The following is a 12,240-nucleotide window of genomic DNA, read 5'->3' on the forward strand; positions in this document are numbered from 1 at the left end:
ATGGGGGGGGGGGGGGGGGGTGTAAATTTATCGCACCGCCACTGCACAGATGCATCGAAGATCCGCACACACAATAGAAAAATTAGAGGGAACGTTGATATGAACAGAAACAAATTAGTGAATAATTTTAGCAACACTTTCACATTTCACTGCGGTTTGCAAAAAACAGCAGTGCTTCAAATCTAGTAAAACAAATAAACGTAATATTTTTACCAGCGCTCTCACTAATCTTGAGATGAGAATGTGTTAGATCGTAATCTTAATGCAATCTAAAATCTGATGATCTTCAAGCTAAACTGAATTACCCTACCGTTATTTCATGTGGGTTTTTTATTATATAATTCGTATATTAGCATACCGTAAAATGTAAATTCTTAGTGCCAATCAACAATCGCGAATCTCCATCATGAAATTCGGTCATCGGCGGAGCACAACGGCATAACAATGGGCGGCGCCCATCTAATTTGCTTGCGATACTCGCACACACATATAGGCTATCATGGTAATATTGTGATATAATAGTTCACCTCGATGGTCATTGATCGGAAGCTTGGGACTGTAAAATCCACACAATGGATACCCAGCGGGCCCAACCCTACTGTATGTCAGTTGACACGTGAATAAGCGCGCGGTATGTTCGATAGATAGTCATTGTTGATTCGCCGCATTTTTTGTGCCGTTCCGATAACCAGGGACCATATCGGATAACCCTTTTATATTGCCACATCGATATTTTTCTGTGTGCGTGGATAATCAGAGCGGATTCGTGAGTATACACAAAAGTATACGAGATATATTGAAAAAGTTGAAATGAGAGATCAATTAATATTATGCTCGAATAGGGGTGGTAAAAATATTTTATGTAATCAGGAGGAATAAATTTAAAGAGCCTAAATTTTTATTAACATTTGCTTGCATTGTTACACTGAATATTTATTAAAAATATTATAAATTATTATCCATTGATCTTAATACTACTTTAGCTGCTTTATAAATAGCTTGAAATGATCTAAACATATATAGAAACACATATGTTAACGCAAAAGTGGAACAAATCAAGATAGCTGTGATTTATAGTTAAAACTAATTAAGAATAATATTAATTTAGAAAAATTAGGCATGTGAATAATTTAGAAGACGGAACTACCCATAATATATATTTTAAACAAAGAGTGCTTATGCATTTCCGCGCAGATGTTCATCAACGGTGTCCATTATTAGTACCGTTGTAATTGCATTAAAACCGTTGGACCTTACTTTGACAAAAAAACAAAATTCAGTATAGAAATTAACATTATTTCGTATATTTTAAATTATAAATATATTTTATTGTAATGATTTGGCAGGTGCTCATCAAAATCACCGTGGCTAGAAATTTGATTTGAGTTGGTATTTTAAGTGTTATTGATAAATCGTGATGTTCAAAAAGTTTTTTTCATTTTTCTGGTTCGAAGTTTATGGAAATGGTTTGAGTTCTTTTAAATAAAATTTTCGATATCTTCAGCTCTATGTTTATTGATACATACATCAAAAAAAAATTTTTTTTTTGTAGAAAGTTATATGAATAATGCTCTCGGATTAAGGGATTCTCCTTTATTTATAAAATGTCGTAAATTAAGATATTTTAAATCAAGGAGAGTTTATCTAACAATAATTATGTAGCGTTTGTTGCTAACCAAATATGAACGTGCAATGATTTACACAAAATATACCATTCATATTTAGCTCAAATAATTATTAATAAATATCGTCGCCAAGTATGTGTAAAACAAAGCATCCCCTAATTGCGAATTCTAGTTGGCAAATATACCATTAGGCTTTTGGTTAGAATCTACCGTTAAGCACAGCAAAGAGTCTGATAAGCTATGTAATAGACAAAAGCAAAGAGTCTTGTTCCGCCCCAAATCACCGACATTAGTCTAAGGTTTGAGAGTTGGACAATGGGCAGGACTTTCCCTGTTCCTCAATAATGTATAAGTTAAAACATTGCCGTTATTAATCAATATCGTCTGGACATAAGAACTTGAAAATTTTTCACCTTGAACTTGACCACAATTATATGACTTGTTAAAGCAAAAGTTCAGCTGTCAAACAGAGCTACGCCCTAGCTAGACCCTTAGAAGCATAAACAAACATTTGCTTTGACTTCTACTATCTGATATAACTAGGCTGAGAATTTAATCTAAGTTTTCAATTGTTTATCTTGACATTCAATACAATGGAAATATTAAATTAAGCACAATTTAAATGAGCAATATATTAAATATTTGCTCCATAAAACAAATTGTTTGTACATTACTGTTTAGACAGTTTAGGTGTGAGCGAGTATTAATCAGAATAGTGAACACCCCATGAATAACTTTCTGCAACGAATCTTTTTCCGGAAAAAATCCTAATATTTACCTTACATAAATGCACACACATTCAATTAGATTTTTTTATTTACGCTTCGCGACGAAAAAAACCTCATAAATTAAAAAAATCTTGTTTTTTAAAAAAAAAATTTAAAAGAAATATTTTTTTTATTAAACATTTAAATTTCACACACAGCCGAGAAAATTTATCTGATGCCATTTGCCTAAAAAATATCAATTTATTAGCAAATTATTACAAATTTTTGCGCTAAGTAGCCAATGAAACATTATCATTTAAGAAAATGGAAGCTTAAAAGTAAAATATTCTTTATTTAATATAGCTGAAATTTGTTTTACTTCTTTTTTAACCGAAGAGTGCAAAAAATATTTGAATTTTTGTAGTCAAAAATATTTTTCTGTACACCCATCCCCTGATTTACGCGGTAGATACGTTCTTTGCAAACCCCGCATAAATAAAAGCCGCGTAAAAAAAAGGCAAGGAACTCATACAAAATCATAAGATTGATTTCATATTCAATTTGAAAATGCGTTATGGTGGTTTGACAGATTTACTGAGAGATTCGATATAGCTTTTATAATCATGATTCAGATATTGAAATATGCCTAACTAATTCATCTTCGGTTATTAACTCATCAGTAAACAATTATTTGATATCTTTAAAATTTAAGTCTTCAACCCCATCTCTTTCCAATGATATTGACAAATTAATAATTTAAGAAAAAATTCTTATTTCTGGATGTAACGATTTTGCATGTAACAATTTTGCAATCACTGGATGTAACAATTTTGCAATCACTTCAGAAAAAAAAAATATTTATAAAAATTCATTTTTCTTGATCGCGCTTAAATCGGGGATGGGTTAATAAAAATTATTTTATTTTATATCAATTGTATATAAAACATAATTCTACCCATTTTTTACTTTTTTCGCAAATACTTAGTTGGCGGAGTTACGTATTTTAAATCAAGTTAAGTTTTATATTTTAATTTAAAAATTTTCAATTTAGATAATAATATAAAAAAAAAAAATATTATTAAAGTTATGCTCTTTTAATTTTTAAGACTAGTCATAAAACAATATATTATAAATAATATGTGGGATATTTTTTTAACAAATTTACATTAATCTTTTTGGAAAAATTGAGCTTATAAGTATCCTAATTGAACTTGATCCACTATTCTATTTTAAAACAGTGACTTTTTATTTTAATACACTTAAAAAAGTATTCTTTTAAAAAACATCCTTTAAAAAATTAGTAAAGTAATAATCATTTATATTGATTTATAATGAAAATAAAAATATTTTATATACAGAAATCTAGCTATTTCTTGAGACATTTGTCGAGCGTAATATTTATTTATTATTTAATTTATCTACTTCTCTAATAAATAAAATTCAGTAGATTGGTAATAATTAAAGACATTGTTAATAAGCAACTTACTATTTATTATTGGCTGTAAAACAATTTATTTACTTTATTAAAACTTGCATCTATTTATTAGTATTACGGCCATAAATTTTAACTGCTAATTAAATTACATGCGAAACGAACGTGATTTATTCATTAAATATGCACGAAGCATTCGATAAATTACAGTAGGTCAAATATATAGTAGAATTTTAATGACTAATCAAATACCTTAATATATTTTCCATGTATCATTACATGCTAATAAAAAATATGTAGAATTAAATTTTTAACGAAGTATCAAGGAAACCGCAACAACGGAAACAAAAGACAATGTTTCTATGGTTTTGTACTAATACTAAAAATAATTAGCATGTTTACATCTGTGGTTTAATTAAATCACTTACTGCTGTGTATTAATATGGAATTTTTAGTACATCCGATTGTACCTTAGAACATTTTTTAATGTATAAAATAATGATGATACTATTTTGAGTAATTTCATGAATATATTTTCGTTGCTAGCATTGACTAAATTATTTTATATATATATTTTGCCTTACACGTTTTACTGAAAATAATCTTAGGATGGTAATAACCAAGGCTTTTATATAAGCTAATAAATAAGAATGGAATAGCGTAGTCTGTAACGTCTGAGACTAGTAACTTTGAGATGTCGCCAATTCCCTGGTGTCTGGTGTCTGGTGGTTAATACTAACTTGTAGGTATTCATTATATCCAAACGATTTGTTTATTTGGTAGATGTTTGCCCGTTGTAACGCATTGGGCTTACGCCTGTCAGGCTACAACGGAAGATTTAATAAAATAAAGCCGACTTTTACTTAGACAGAAATGCATTTTGATTGATACAAGATGTTATTATTAAATATTTTTATTTATTTTATGATTATGCGGTATGATGTCGACAAAAGATTAAACTGACACACTGATATTAAAAAATCCTTTTATAAGCCTTTGAAGATGTTTATGAACAAGTGTTTCATTCAGTAATAAATCAACTATATGCAGATGTTCTCCCACTGTAAGAATATTCTACCTTTATATAGTCATTATGTCATCTACATTCACGTTTAGCACAAAACACGTGCTATTCTCACAGTCTCGCTTCAATTTACGCAAACCAGTATTGAACCTAGGGCTATATCCGACGATGCTCGTTCCAGATATATTCGCCTTGAAATAGCAACGACTTGTTGCAGCAGCAGCAACCGATGCACTTTAACCACAACACTTTACCGGAGCCAATCGCCGTATTTAAACCACTGACTCATTCGCGTTTCCTTTCTTCGAGTCCGTTTTCATTGACATTGGTAGCCTGCGGTTAGGAAAATAAAAAATCCTTTTTTACCTTAGTTAAAATGGCGCGTCATAGTAAACGTGTGATAGTAACCGCATCAGTCACCAGTTGAACCGTAAATTTTTTCAATGCCGCTTCTCCGTTGACTCATAAATATTTACGATGTGAAGTTACGTGATTGAATTTTTTTCGTACGAGTACACCTCTTTTGTTTATGTTTGGCATATCTCAGATTTGCGTCATTCTGGAAAGTTGCTAAGGTGAATTTTTCTATGATGAGAGTGGTCTCTAAAATTCATCGTGTTAGATCAAAGTTTCTAAATAAAATTCTGTAACATCTTGTAATACATTAGCATAAAAAAATAATTAAAATAATGTAACAATTAATTCTTATATCCTTGAGTATTTGGTTTCACATCATCAACAATTTATAGGTAATTTAATTACTGTCAGCAAACTTTAGTGGACAAGAAACACGGTTTTCGTCTGCGTCATTTCACGGTCACTCATCTTGTGTGCTTCTCGAAGGCGGTGACAAAGTTCTCCAGTGCTAAAGCAAGTACAACATAGTCTATACCGACTTTTAAAAAGCATTCCACAAAGTTTGACATAAATTTTATTTTCAGAAATTAAGCAACTTTAGTTTCTCAAACAGTATTGGCCGAAATATTTCACTCATTATACACTACCACAAAGATCCAATTTAAATCCTCTGCTGTTCCTTCTCTTTCTCTATCATTAACATAAATGCATAGATTGGATACTTAGAACATGTATTATATACTTATGACCTAAAAGTGTTTTAAAGTATTTGCACAAATGCGGATTCCCTGTCTTTATGAAAAGACGTTGTGTCACAATCTTACGTTGTCTAGATCCCTTTCCCAGCGGAATTCCTTTAAGTAATAGTTTGAGCGTGTTTTAACTAGAAGCCGTTATTTGTGTTATTTAAGTGAATTTTAACGAAATTTCTTGAGTAAAATGCTTTAAATTTTTTTAACACCAAGGAGTGTGACTTCACAGCCAGAAAGACGCAATTTAAAACTAGTAATAATTTATTAGTTCATATTACATATATTGCGACAAATTATGATGGGCGAGTATAGTTATTCTCCGAGTAGTAGTGAAGAAGCTGGCAAAAGGATGATGTCCGTGGAAGCTCCTCAGAGGTCTTGTAGGTGGCAGTGACGTATTCGGAAGTCTCAGGTCGTGTCTTTGCTTCTCTGCCAGTGGAGGCGCATCATTGGAGACCAGCCTTAAGTTTTAAGGGTTGCAAAACTCGCTGACAAATCACAATCATGCAGCGATCATACAGCCAATTGCCAACGAAATATGTATGCGTCTTTAGAAAGTGACATATACTTGCTGGACATCCTTCAGAGGTCGAAATCTGCAACGGAAATATTGTAGCCTTACGGTGTTTTTTTTCTTTCAGTGATATATTGTTTCCCGTGACCGTTTCGTAACAAATAAATAGTTATTCAATGCACTGGAGAATCCTTGCGTGTTGCGTGTTATTTAAATGAAACACTGTATTTTAGTCTTGTTTGGCTTCGTTAACAATTTATTTTCGATTCGTTTCATGTCTTTAAATATAGCTTTAGTGGAATAATAAACAAGGAATAATACGGATCATATTAGGAGCGTTACGATATAATTTATTGTACACTTGACGTAGCATGTATTTATTTAAGCCATTTAGGGAGTTGCTTAGAGGTGGTGTCGACAATCCATCGATGCACTTAGTGCCCTAAAGAGTAGCAATTGCGTCCTTTATTATTGACCGTTGTAACCAAGACTTCAGCGTGAACGCTTTATGAGTTTTCCAGTCAAAAATATGTTTTCGACTATAGCTATGAGGAGCTAAAACTGTTGTGTGAACCACTAAATTTTTATTTGATTTTAATAATATATAAAAAAAGTTAGTACATGTTATTTGAACTGGCAATTTTTACGAAATAATTATGATATACCCTAAATATCATTTTGCGCACTATTTCAAATGTACATTAAAAAAATATGGCAAATCAGCAAGTGAAAAACATAAGGTCGGAAAAGCGCAGTCCATAACGCCTCAGACAAGTAACGCTGAGTTTACAGGTTCGAGCCCCGGCAGTGGAACTCGAGTTTTTATTGTATAAATGTGTTTTAGATGTTCGTCGTGTAATGTAAATGCTATTTTAAAGAGCATATGAAAATAACTCTAGTAAAAATACTGGATACAAAAATGTCAGTTACCATATTTTTTTCTTAAGGTTGTATATTTTAATACATATAACTTTAATTCTAAGGGCGAAATAGAGTACCGATGCTGTAGTCTGTTGAATCAATTCGAGATGATCCACGATGGTCAACGACCTCAGATTAAATTATCTCGTTGTCACCTTAGCTAATATACGCAATAGCTATAGAATCTCTGTGTCATCTCCAGGTGTACCAATTTAACAGACAGCTACAGATCAATGGCTGATGGTAATTAATCGGAAGTACCCTTTCGTTAGTTGGTATATGAGTGGACGTGTATTTTGGTGTGCGGTTTTTAAGCACACGTGTGTGATACACATGTGTTGACAATGGTGATATTATCCAATGACGTACGGTTGGCGCAATGGAAAACGAATCGTGGGAATGTAAATTGTATTTTTAAATTATTTTATGTCAGATTATTATACTTTTAATTTTTTTAATAAATAAATATACTATTAATTACTAAAATAGAAATAAAAAAATTTAAAGTCCACTAGTGTGATGATTTTTTATTGCAAAAATATTCATTGCTTAATTTATATAATGATGTAATAAATCAAAATCTTGTCAAGCTGGCAAAATTCGAATCTTATTACACCATCTTAGATTTATTCAACAAAAGCTCAGATATGAGACTTTATCCGCATATAGCGTTACAAGGGGCAATTTGTCATAGAGTGAATTAATTAATCGCCCCTTTGCACACGGTTGACTAGTAAAAATATGTTTATAGCATGCGTGTATGTGAAATTTTGGAAGAAAGTACCTCAAACACCGAACCTAACCGGTTCCGTAGCATTTTTATAATGAGATTCTGAGACGCTTCTAGGTAAGAGAGGTGGAAAATCAATATTATCCGATACAGTCGTTATAAAAATCTGTGAAATTGTTTAATGGCCGTTAAACGTTCAACACTCTAATTGCTATCATTATTATTGATATAATATTTATTGCAAATTTATGTATGTTTTCATACAATCATGGCCCACTTTTGGATGAATAAATATGAAATTTTGTAAACTAGATATACGTTTTTTTATTTGTTGACCAAAGATACTTTTTAATTAAAATTGTATTCAATTAATACTTCGATTTAATCAACAGTCAGTTTGCTAGGTGTATATATTTACACATATATGTGTAAATATATTAATATTTTTAGTCTACGTGTGACGTGTAGCTATATTTCACAATTCAATGAGATTACACTTTATAAGAGTTTTTATTAAATTTGTTTTGAGTTACTACACAGACATGTAAACGTTAATTAATTGGAACACAAAAAACTATGTATACATGCTTATAAAAAAATTATGAATTAGAATGTTGAATATTTGTGCTAAAAAAAGAAATTTTTTACGAAAAAAATATAGCTGTAAAAAAATCCGTTTTCGATCCCTAAGGGGTGTAATCTTGCAGCCAAAATATATATAAAAGAAAGGTTGATAATAGTTGAATTTATTTTTTTATTTAGAAATATAGCTGTGGTTAGAAGGTCATTAACTAAAATAGTTGGTCTTGAAAATCGGATGGTCTTTGCTGGAGTGTCGAGTTAAATTATTGCCGGCTGTGCCGAATCTTCTGATGACACTAGACTATTTGCTGATGATTTCTTGAGGTCGAGTCTGGAGCGTCTTCCTTTATATTTTGTATTCATATTTTAGTTTATAATTAATATTTTTTAAATATATTTGCGTTGATATTTCTTCTCATTTGTGAGATATAGTTAATCAGTATAAGTTAAAATTTTAATAATTTATTATTTTTAAATTTTTCAAACAATTCCAAAAGTATCCATTTATATCCATAGTGGAATATTTTAAAATTATTAATTTTCAAAAACACATTTGGCGTTTTTTTCGCATATGTACCGCGGTAGTACCTACATCCCAATTGTGCCTTTTCTGCATAATTTATCCTCTTATTTTAATGTTATTTGTAACAGCTATAGTTATAACTAAAAAATATTTTATAACAGCAGCAATTTATGAAATTACTCATCTTTTCCAGTTATTAATTTGCAGCTGTGTAATTTTTCAAAAGCTGTTAGTAAATTATACATATCTTTTAAATCAATGCAAATTTTGTTAAAATGTTATGTCAGTCCAAAGAAATTGAATATGGTAGTTTTCTAACCATACAGATTTGCAACCTTTTGCAGAAGGAATAATTAAAATAGAACTTTGTACCGTTTTAAATCATTGTAAAAATTAAAATAAATTATTTTCAACATATTATTATGTATGTATGTATCAGTATTTATTACTAAAAGTGTATACGGTGTTTTTTATAACTTTGCGAATATTTTCTAATATTTTATTGTTAAGCACTCGATATTCGAATAGTTTTAAATAACGAATATTTTGAAACTTTAATCACTACAGTATCAAAAACAAACGTTTTGTATGATATTTGTAGTGACTTTCTTATAACGTAAAATATTTCATTTTACTAAAAATATTATATGCTGATTTTTAATCTGTTGCAAAACTTATTTCAGCAACAGATTATTTATATATTAAAAATATATTTGTCCCTAAGCTGAACTTTAAATGTCATTACTATTCAGCATTGTTTAAAATGCAGTCAAATATTATGGTTGAGTATTTTGTCAAAGCATGAAAAATAATAAATATTTCAGATTAAATAAAGAAAAAAACATATTGTATTTTTTTGAATTCAGAAAAATGACTTGAGCCCTGAATAATTGTTTTAAGTATTTGTATATTTATTATAGTATTTTTCTGCTGTTTATATATAGTATTATTATTGAAAATAATATAGATATTAAGTAAATATTTATAAAATATTAAAACATTGCCATTGCAAACATGCCTCAATATCAAAAATTTTATTTTATTATTTAAAATATTTTAGTTTTTCAGTTAGATTATATTTTTTATTTTTTTAGATTAAATTAAGACCATCGTGGCCTAACAGGTTACCCCAATGCGCCACGATGGTCGAAAACAAATTTTAAATTTATAAAACAAAAAAAAAAACGTATATATACATAAATAGAACAATACTTAAAAATAATAAACATAACAAAAAATTATAAAATATCAAAATTAAATGAGACAAACTGGATCAGCTCCTTGTAGCCAACATTAAACAGGTCAATATGTAATGCAATTTGGTATGACACTAGTTTATTATTGACTTAACAGTTTGGCGGACGGGTAGTGAAGGATTATTATATTTTTTTCCGTATCGAATAGTATATTTACATGTTGAATTCTATATGATAATATAATCAGCGTACAAGGCACCGCCGGTCGTCGTTTTCCAGCCGAGGTCCGCCTGTGTGATCATGCGGACCAGAGCGCCGCCTAGTTTTTCACATAAAGAATAAAAATTAGGCCCTTTATAACAGCATTGTAAATGTAAAATTTTGTATTCTTTATGATATTCTTGTAGATATTTTCAATGGCGAGAAAATTCGTATTAGGAGATCAATAATTTTTTATTTAAAATTTAATATTTTTTGTCTGATTTAAAAAAAATATTAGCCGACATATTACTTCTAGATATTTATATTATACTATTATTCCTTAGTGCTATAAGATACATTTAAGATAATCTCGTTAACATAGTAACTATTATATAAAAATACTGCATTTGCTATATATTTAAAAACTATTACATATACTTAACACAAAGCTTTTATAATAAAGTTTTTATAATATATTACAGATGAGGATTATTTAATTATTATCACGTTGTCGGCAAATGTTTTATTTCTTAATTAATGCTTGATTTGTAAATGGATTTTGGTTCCACCATTTTTAAAATATGATATTAAAGTATTTGAGGCAAACAAAAATACGTTTTAAAATAGCAAAAGCCCACAAAATTCAATAAAAAATTATTTTTATCGCACTTAGCAGAAAATATTGTAAATTATACTTAAAAGTAGCAAAGTATACTATAAAAAATATTATACTATCAACTAATAATATGAATATTTTAAAATGTACGAAACACGATGCCCGACATCGATTTTTTTATGTTTTTATTTTATTTACCATTGATTTTTATCTAATTATGATTATTATCTAAGGAATCTAAACACCTAAAGTTTAAATAAATCAGATAAATAATTATTTGTGAATTACACTAATAAAAAATCAAGGTTTCGAGCGCAAAGCGCGATATTAAGAGCGTAAATCGCATAAAATTCACCGAAAGGCTTTGATTCTAGTACAAAACTATTTTAACATGATTATTAAATAAACATAAATCTTATATTTAATGGTTCTAAGCCGCTTCCGGATAAGCATATTTTAAAATGAAACATTTAATGCTCAATTTTTTTATTTTTTAAATCCTATCGTTTTGTATTAACGATGTATAAAATAATACACATAAACAAAGGAAATATATTTAATTATAATAATAAAAATAAAAATTGAATTTGCTCTATTGCTTTCCGAGGCACCGGTAATGCATTATGTTGTTTCGACCAATAAAAAGTAAGCATTCAAATATAAAACAAAAGAGTAACGTGACAACAGTTATAAATAATTATTATTTGTTAGTAAAATTTTCATTTATTCGTCATGCGCGTTGTTCGATTTGACTGAATATAAAAATCGGTTTGCAAATTAATTAGGTGTGTTATAACTATAAAAGTTAAATATATACATAATGTGTTGAGGATTAGAAGAATACATTGATAAAACTAGATAAACAATCATAACACAATCTTCGAAAATCTAATGAAATCTTTGAATTCTTGTCGACGGGCTCCGAGGCCAAAAAGTGAGTTTTTTCTTTTATAATACATAAACATTATCATTGCTTCCGATTTAATGCACATATACGTTGTATACATTTAATTGCTAAATCACTGCTGCTTGTTTCTTAAAATTTGATAATAGAAATTCA

The 12,240-nt window shown here is 29.3% G+C and overlaps 1 protein-coding gene across 8 annotated transcripts in view; it reads left to right on the forward strand.

Annotated features, from left to right (window-relative positions):
* CAP (Cbl-associated protein) overlaps positions 1 to 12,240 on the forward strand; it is a 146,881-nt gene that overhangs the window by 34,183 nt on the left and 100,458 nt on the right. The window lies entirely within an intron of this gene.

Source organism: Plectrocnemia conspersa, unplaced genomic scaffold (genome assembly GCF_051122295.1).
Source record: "Plectrocnemia conspersa isolate PC_06_02 unplaced genomic scaffold, ASM5112229v1 ptg000002l, whole genome shotgun sequence".
In the NCBI taxonomy this organism is placed as follows: Eukaryota; Metazoa; Arthropoda; class Insecta; order Trichoptera; family Polycentropodidae; genus Plectrocnemia; species Plectrocnemia conspersa.